This window comes from Entelurus aequoreus, linkage group LG06, assembly GCF_033978785.1.
Source record: "Entelurus aequoreus isolate RoL-2023_Sb linkage group LG06, RoL_Eaeq_v1.1, whole genome shotgun sequence".
NCBI classification, from domain to species: Eukaryota; Metazoa; Chordata; class Actinopteri; order Syngnathiformes; family Syngnathidae; genus Entelurus; species Entelurus aequoreus.
In genome coordinates, this window is record NC_084736.1 from 51,283,499 (window position 1) to 51,293,558 (window position 10,060).

Here is a 10,060-nt window from a genome sequence, read left to right on the forward strand (position 1 = left end):
GTATGGTAGTAGGCTTAAGTATTCATTAAAACAAAGCAGAGGTTTTATTTAACAAGTATATTTACTATTTTTGGCCCCTGTAACATTACACAGTTTGATCAGTAACACTGTGTTGAATATGGGAAAATAAAACTCTGTACCTAAATAACGAATACAATTTTGTGCCACCAGATTAATTAAATTCTAATCAAATATACTGAAAAAGAAAATCTCATGAAGCAGAAGAAAAATAAATGTACATACAATTACGCAGTGTTAAAAAATAAATACATTTGAACAACATTTTTAATAAATAAAAAATATATATTTGTGTCTTAACTAATCTATCAATAAAATTGACGTGCCACTTTAGTCATAATTGTTGCGCTTAAAAAAATATATTCACGAGTTAAGCTCCAGACTCCTATTTGTTTGATACAGAGTGTGTATAGAGAGTAAGTACAACTTGGTTTCAAGTGATCTCTTCAATGATTGGTTAAAAGTCAGTCACATGGCGACAGGGGGCCATGTTGCGTACCACTTTGAAGACACTGCACTTCCTCATTATACATTTGTTGTTATTGGCTCAACAGTTTCTTGTGCCATACATACACATGGGAAACGTGGTATATCGCACTCTCACTAAGAGAAAATTAATACACGTTGCCTGACAAAACTTTCCTTAAAAAATGCACATTGTCTCCGTGTGTCACCAATATTCCATTCTAAAGTAATTAATATTGCAGTAAAAAGTAGCATTAGTTCAGTATTCAAGTTAAAATGGTGATAATGAATCAGGAAGCCATGACTCGCCACAGCAAAACCTACAAAATATATTTAAAAAAGCAAAAGTGAAAGCAGAGGCATATATAGCGCAGTGATAACAAACAGTTACTTCACAAAAAAGTCATAATTTCTCCGTAATTGTTGGTCCAAAGCTAATGAGGATTTTGGCAAAATGAGTGGAATACAATTATTTTTGGTTGTTGTGTATTTTCTGATGTACATTACATATTTTTCTACTTTTTTTGCTGAAATCTCGCAGCTTAAATTCAGTCCTGAGTAAAAATAGCGATTTTTTAAAATAAATACAAATAATAATAACAAATAAATAAATAAATATAATAATAAATAAATAAATAAACACACACATATATATATATATATATATGTGTATATATATATATATATATATATATATATATATATATATATATATATATATATATATATATATATATATATATATATATATATATATATATATATATATATATATATATATATATATATATATATATATATATATATATATATATATGTTTAGGGTTAACATAAAAATAAGATATGACGAAAACATTTTATAAATACAAATAAATAATAAAATATCTAAAAATAAAAAAAACATTAAATAAAATAATAAATAAATACATAAACATAAATATATATACAATTATATATATTTTTTTCAATGGGAATTTAAAGGGTTAAAATAAAAATAAGATATGACATGTTAGCTGTTTTTGTTTAGGACTAAAGTTGAATTGAGTAAAAAAAAAAAAAAACTTTTTTTTTTCCTTTACACTCTTAATTAACTCCCTGGGGACTTTTTTTGTCCTGGAGGTACTTAAATGAAGTATTCCACAGATTGCTAGGATGGCAAAAAGATGCTGACGTTATCGATTTAATATAGCTCCCTTTTGATGTGGCTATTACATTTTAGAGAAATAGTTTCGAGATGACTGATAACAATTTTGCATAGTTTCTTATTGGCCACAGACAATAATGTCAGTAATTAGCCGCAGGAATTAGTTTTGCATTACAAATAATAAATGCTTATACAGTACAGGCCAAATGTTTGGACACACCTTCTCATTCAATGTGTTTCTTCAAGAACAAAACCATTTCAGCTCATCAAGAGAATGCCAAGAGAGTGCAAAGCAGTAATCAGAGCAAAGGGTGGCTATTTTGAAGAAACTAGAATACAAAACATGTTTTCAGTTATTTCACCTTTTTTTGTTAAGTACATAACTCCACATGTGTTCATTCATAGTTTTGATGCCTTCAGTGACAATCTACAATGTAAATAGTCATGAAAATAAAGAAAACGCATTGAATGAGGAGAAGGTGCGTCCAAACTTTTGGCCTACTGTACATCATGCAGGATGGAGCTCAAATCGCTTCATTTTGCAGCCGTTTTTGTAGTCTTTTTTTTCCACCCACACTTTCACATATATGTGCAAATACGCATATTGCAAGTGATTGCTGGCTATACAGATTGAAGAGGGTGCTAAAAAGTGATTCTGTTGCGGCGAAAACCTATGATGTTCGTCTGTGTGTGTATGCGAGTATAATGTCATATATATATATATAATGTATATATATATATATATATATATATATATATATACAGATGGTATGTAGGTGAAAGCAGCTGCGAGTTCCCATACAGTAAATTACCAAGCATGACTGTCTTTTATTGAGCCACATAAGGAATTTCCACCCACTAGCAGCAAGACGCCACCTCATTTTAGCCAGCAATAGATATCAATGTTCCCTGTCAATAAAGCCATCAGGGAGGATGGTGGATATCGCAGGGAGGAGGCGGCCTTATATTGTATATTGAAAGGGGATGGAGGCTGGCAATGAGAAAGGGCAGAGGTGGGAGAGTGGACAGTGAGATGGAGATGGCTGCTTCCTGTGGTGTCGTCCCTCCTGGGACCGCAGGACACTCTGTCAACATTCAACACTCGGAAATCAATCACTCTGCAGCGGGCACGTAGGGAAACATGCACATTTGACACTCCTGCTCCCGCTCACACATGCCAGCACACAACTTTCTTTGAATGTACTTTTTCATTTTGATGAGGTTCTTCAATGATGGGTCATGTTTGTACTGTTTTTTATGGTCAAATAGGACAAAATTAGAATCAATAACTAATTCAATAAATAACTGAAATTAAATAAATACTGTACATGTTTTATTCAATGTGTCCTTAAATGATTTAATGTCAAAGCACATTTAATTGCTTCATTATTTAACAAATTATTTTAATACCTAATTAATTATTTTAATATTTATTATTCATTAATTCAATATTATAAATATTTAATATTTATTTAACCATTTATTTATGTCAATATCTAATGTGTTATGTCTTATTTAATTAATTATTGATTTTATTATTCAGATTTTTAATTTTTAATTTAAAGTTAAAGTACCAATGATTGTCACACACACATGAGGTGTGGCAAAATTATTTTCTGCATTTGACCCATCACCCTTGATCACCCCCTGGGAGGTGAGGGGAGCAGTGACCAGCAGCGGTGGCCGCGCCCGGGAATCATTTTTGGTGATTTAACCCCCAATTCCAACCCTTGGTGCTGAGTGTCAAGCAGGGAGGTAATAGGTCCCATTTTTATAGTCTTTGGTATGACTCGGCCGGGGTTTGAACTCAAGACCTACCGATCTCAGGGCGGACACTCTAACCACAAGGCCACTGAGCATTTATTAGTTATGCGGACTGGACACTGGTCGAGGGTGGAGTCTGCTCTCTTGGTTGCTTTTTTGGGTCTGCTCCTGTCTCTGGCCATGCTCACCCCACCCCAGCAGACACTGGTGTGGAACACCGCAGAGGCCACCACAGTGTATATATATATTTTTTTGTTTTATTGTTTTTTTTGTTGTTGTTTTACCTTTGTAGCTGTATGTAGAAATGGCTGGTTGCATCAGCTCTGCTCTTTTAATGTATTTAATGTCCTTTGTGTTCTTTGATGTTTGATGATTCCCTCTTACACACATGCTTATGTGTGCTATGGCTATAAGGTTTTTTCTCTCTCCTTGGCCTCAGTCTGGACCCCTTCTCCAGGGGCCCTGGCTTAGACTGAATTTTTTTTTTTCTCAACCCCCCCAGCGTTTACCTGTTTCTTACCTTTTTTGTTAAGGGCGCCGGAAGTTGGCAGATCCGTCAGCGATCCTGTTCTGTCTTCCTGTAAGGTTTGTCTGATCTTGAATGGGATTGTGCTGTAAATATTAATTTCCCCTCAGGGATTATTAAAGTATTTCTGATTCTGATTCTGATTCTGATTATTTAAGCCTCAAATGTGGTCACATTCACACATTCACTGTACAAACATATATATACAGTACATATACATTCACTGTACAAACATATATATACAGTACATATACATTCACTGTACAAACATACATATACGCATACTTTACATATACAAGTACACATACATACATACACTCATGCATATAATCATGTTTATCAAACATATATAAACGTTGTTGCCCTAGGGAAAACTGGTTAACACATGACACACTGTCAAAGCTTAACCTATTTTTACTATAACAATCTACAAGGTTAATATAGTTGGCTTTTCTTTATTCCCCTCCATTTGTCTTCTTTCTTTTGTATTTCAAGTTTTCATTACATGTATGTATTGTTGCATTTGAAACAATTGTATTGTTGATAATAGAGGTAAATTATTGTTATTATTCATTATCAATAGTGCTATTTGTATTGGTATTTGTATTGCTCTATTTGTAGTGTAATAATGTTCATAGTCATTTCTGTTGTATTATTTATTTCACTAACGGCTTCTTTGCTATCACTTTTACCATCACATTTGTACATACCCTATTTGCTGTTGTTGTTCTGTTGTTGTTGTTGTTTTTGTTATTGTTGTGTTTGCTGTTGTTGTTTTTGTCTCTCTGTCTTATCCTCCTCTTGTCCCCGCAATTTCCCCCTCTGTCTTCCTTTTTTCCCTCTTTATATCCTCTCCTGCTCCGGCCCGGCTGCACCAATTAATAATAATAAATACATTTAATAAAGTCAAATACAAATAAGGCAACAAGAGAAGTACCCCACACTTTTCTTTTGTAAAGTAAATGTGTTACAGCCGAAATGGGCATCTACATCAACAATATGATTTGCCTGAGTAGCTGGGCAGGACAACAATTTTTTTTTAAAAAATAATAATAATAATACAAATGTTGACTCTGTATCCGTTTTGGTTGTCCGTTAGCGTTCCACTTGTATTCATGAAGTTGTCCGATCTGTTGTTTAACAATTTTTCAATACTCTAACACAATTGTGGAATTAAGGAAACAGGTCTATTGTTTGTAAACTGGTGTTTCTCTTGAGTCTTATTAATCTGAAAAACTTTTGCTATTTTCATTTTGTTTGGGAATTTGCCTGTTTGGAATGATAGGTTGATGATGTATGTTCAAGGTTCTGAAATCTCTTCAATAACCCTTTTTATCATTTCCATTTCAACTCCATTTGAGTCGGTTGAGGTCTTGGATTTACATTTATTCACAATTTTGATTATTACCTCTCCTGTCACATCCGTGAGGAACATCGAGTTGGGATGTCGGTCTATGGTGTCATTCAAGTCCTCAACCGACCCGGTATCTGGAATCTTTTCTCTCAGATTTGGTCCAATATTTACGAAGCTTTACACTACTCCTGTCAGGATGGGAAGCGTTGCTGGCAGCGTGGCCCCAAGGATGCAGAGAACAGCGGACGGAACGCAGGTAAAAATGCATAATAACAGAAGACAAGTACAGCTAGGGAGTGCACAAGAGACACAACTTCTAAGGACATAAATACACACGGTCTCGGTGGACCATAAACACGAAACAGAGAACAGTGATTCTGGCTAGGACTGGAATATATAGGAGCCTGATTGGCAACCAGGAAAAGGTGTGTCCAGGTTGTCAATTAGGAACAGGTGTGGGAGCCAGCACTCTAAGGCAGAGAGTGGGGGAAAAAAAGTCCAAAAACTGTGAAGGAGGTCATAGCAACATTGTTTTTATTGTAATTTTTCACGTTTTTGTTTGAGAGTAATCTTTCATAGCACCATTTTTAAAGATGCTATTTAGAATGCTAAATGTTGCTCTCATGTTTTGTTCCTTATAATTGATGTAACTACTACCACGTGAGATGCTAGTTAGCGTGTTTTTGCAGGTTTTGTGCTTAATTTCTGCCTCTACAGATCTTTATGATATGAGTGTTCTACAGTATATCAGTGGTTCTCAAACCATATTGACCAACCGTAAAATGCAGTAGCGTAGTAGGCCTAAGTATTCATTAAAACAAGGAAGAGGTTTTATTTAAAAAAGTATATTTACTGTTTTTGGCCACTGTATACACACACTGTTTACACACAGTTTGAACAGTAACACTGTGTTTGAATATGGGAAAATAAAAACACTGTACGTGTATAACGAATGCAATATTTGGAGTACCACCAGAGGAGCCACAGTTTGAGAGTCACTGTTCTGTATAATGTACAGTACAGGCCAAAGGTTTGGACACACCTTCTCATTCAATGCGTTTTCTTTATTTTCATGACTATTTACATTGTAGATTGTCACTGAAGGCATCAAAACTATGAATGAACACATGTGGAGTTATGTACTTAATAAAAAAAAGGTGAAATACCTGAAATCATGTTTTATATTCTAGTTTCTTCAAAATAGCCACCCTTTGCTGTGATTACTGCTTTGCACACTCTTGGCATTCTCTCGATGAGCTTCAAGCACACCTGTGAAGTGAAAACCATTCCTGGTGACTACCTCTTGAAGCTCATCGAGAGAATGCCAAGAGTGTGCAAAGCAGTAATCAGAGCAAAGGGTGGCTATTTTGAAGACACTAGAATACAAACGAGTTTTCAGTTATTTCACCTTTTTTTGTTAAACACATGTGTTCATTCATAGTTTTGATGCCTTCAGTGACAATCTACAATGTAAATAGTCATGAAAATAAAGAAAACGCAATAAATGAGAAGGTGTGTTCAAACTTTTGGCCTGTACTGTATGTTTCTGGTCATTTCGGAAATTATATTGTTATATTTTGTTTCATTTTTCAATCCCTTTGTCTTTGTGCCCAAATACTTCCAAGCCAAAATGTATGTTTATCATAGATGTACTAGCAACACACTAAATACATAACTGAGGTATTTTGTGGACTTCTCCTTCTTGACCTGTGTTGGGGTCATGGCTGAATACTTCCTGTTGTTGGTTACCCAAACAGCAAAGAAGAAAATAACACAACATGTGTTCCGTGTCGATAAAGCCTGTCGAGTAGAGAAAATACTTCAGACTTCAGTTCTTTGAGTTCAGTTTTCTTATTACAAATATATTACCTTTCCTCTTTTTACTGAAAAGCAGCAGCCACCAAGGTCATGGTCCCTTGGTGGAACAAAAATACAACTCTTAAAGGTATATATATATATCATAATGTTATATTTCATGTTTTTATTTCTATTTTATCTATGTTTCTATGTTTTATCAAGGGTCCCACATCTGCGGTCCTCTCCAAGGTTTCTCATTGTCGTCCAATTGGGTTGAGATTTGTCTTGCCCTGATGTGGGATCTGCTCCGAGGATGTCGTTGTGGCTTCTGCAGCCCTTTGAGATACTCGTGATTTAGGACTATATTAGTAAACTTTGATTGATTGATTGATTGATTAAAGTTCAACCCTACCTGCATGCTGCTCCTGCTTGTCTTCTGCATTGGAGGGAACACAACCACCGCAGCCATGCGCCCACAACGTGACAAAAGTGTCTGTATTATGATTTCCCTATCAAACTAATAAATACAATTGTTTTTTTTTTAAAGTTTTTTTTTTTAAACGTTTTTGACTGATTTTGATCATGCAATATTGTGGTTGGAGCTTGGGACAATCATCCCTTGAAGTTACCACAGTTATAGCCACACATGCTAAAAAGTACTTCTCACATCAAAACTGGCCCATAAGCAAATTAGACTTAGACTTACTTTTATTTTTACTTTTTAGATGCACTATAGAGAGCCTGCTGACCAACTGCATCTCTGTCTGCACTGGAGCCTGCAGTGCCTCAGACTGGAAGTCTCTGCAGAGAGTGGTGAGGACGGCGGAAAATATGACCAGGACTCCTCTTCCTCCTATCCAGGAGATCGCAAAAAGCCGCTGCCTGACCAGGGCTCAGAAAATCTGCGGAGACTCCTCCCGCCCCCACCAAGGACTGTTTTCACTGCTGGACTCTAGAAAGAGGTTCCGCAGCCTCTGTAGCAGAACCTCCAGGTTCTGTAACAGCTTCTACCCTCAGGCCATAAGATTCTTGAATGCATCATAATAATCCCCTCAATTCCCCCCCAAAAACGGATTAACTCGCTGGAATATAAAGACAATATAACATGCATCCATAAACGTGGATGCACATGCAAAAGTGCAATATATTTATCTGTACAGTAATCTATTTATTTATATCTGCACCTTTTTGCTCTTTTATCCTGCACTACTATGAGCTAATGCAACAAAATTTGGTTCTTATCTGTACTGTAATGTTCAAATTTGAATGACAATAAAAGGAAGTCTAAGTCTAAGTCTCTCAGTCTAAATTCTTCCATATGACTTCAATATTTTTCTGTTGCTTTAGATGCTTGTCCGAGATATTCCGGCACCCACGGGACACCTTCTGTGGGTTGTTTTATCCTGCTTATTTTCCGTGTTGCCTGGAAATGTGACTGCTGGCTCGGGGGCATCCTTTGTCTCATCAAAAAAGCCGCCAAACATCATCGGACACTGTGGGAACGCCGTCTCACCTGTCAAGCCTCTGACAACTTGGTGCAAACATAAGGCGTGAAAAAAAAAAAGCGGCTCGGCCACCGATGTGCTTGTTTGTGTGTGTGTGTGTGTGTGTGTTTGCAGGGGGAGGGGGCAATAGGTGGAGGCCATCTTTCATCACATATTCCCCACAATATGATGATACAGGCCCAATTAAGGGACGGAGCGGTGTGAAAAATGTGATGACAGGGCAAGCGGAAGACAAGAGCGTCTGATGTGACATGTGAGAGGAAGACAAGCGAGGGAGAGGAAGGGGCTAAAAAGAAGGGAGGAGCCACGGCGCTAAAGGAAATGAAGACGGCTGCTGGGAAAAAGGGAGACGAGTGAGAATGAATGTTAAGTAGAGTAAGACAGAAAGAGTAATATGGCTGCAAAAAGAGGGGAAATGAAGATGAAGATGAATGGAGAGAAGGGCAGGACAAATTATACGCCTTTCTCATAAGAACACATTTCTCAAACCTACTTTTGATGGTCTTGGATTGAATTGTGTCACACTTTTCTTTCCCAACTCAACAAAACATGCAAGAAGCAGTGAAATACACACGCGTCTTATTGGCAACATATTCCAACGGTGTCGCTCATATTGCACATTCAGGTATATTTATTTAATTTACCAGGCAAGGGATTTCTTGTTTTGTTTTTCCAAGGTAAAACTCAAACGGTGCGTCAGTTTTGATGCGGACGCTTTGATCGAGCTGCCGGCTTTTATCAGCAGGCATGTTCCTCGTCATCAGCAAACAGGACCCAATTATGTCAGGCGCGTTGTTCTTTGGCACAGTAGTGTGCCGCGAAATACAGTCTGGTGTGCCGTGGGAGATGATGTAGTTTCACCTAATTGGGTTAAAAGTATTTTTTCCAAACCAGTTTTTATAATCCGCAAACAATGTGCCGTTGTTGAGTGTCTGTGCTGTCTAGAGCGCGGCAGAGTAACCGTGCAGTACTCTTCCATATCAGTAGGTGGCAGCAGGTAGCTAATTGCTTTGTGGATGTCGGGAACGACGACAATGGTTTGTGCAGGTAACGCAAAAGTAAACAAAAGGCGAGTGCCGCTAAGAAAAGGCATTGAAGCTTAGAGAAGGCTATGCAGGACAAAATTAAAGCTGAACTGGCTGCAAAGTAAACGAAAACAGAATGCTGGACGACAGCAAAGACTTGCAGCGTGTGTATCAGAGACGGCGTCCACAAAGTACATCCGAACATGACATGACCATCAACAATTTCCACACAAAGAAGGATAGAGTCCTCACAACTTAAATATTCTTGATAGCTAAAACAAAGCAGGTGCGATAAATATCGCTCAAAGGAAGACATGAAACTGCTACAGGAAAATACCAACACAACAGGAAAAGCCACCAAAATAGGAGTGCAAGACAAGAACTAAAACACTAAACACAGGAAAACAGCAAACAACTCAAAATAAGTCACGGTGTGATGTGACAGGTCGTGAGAGTACACCT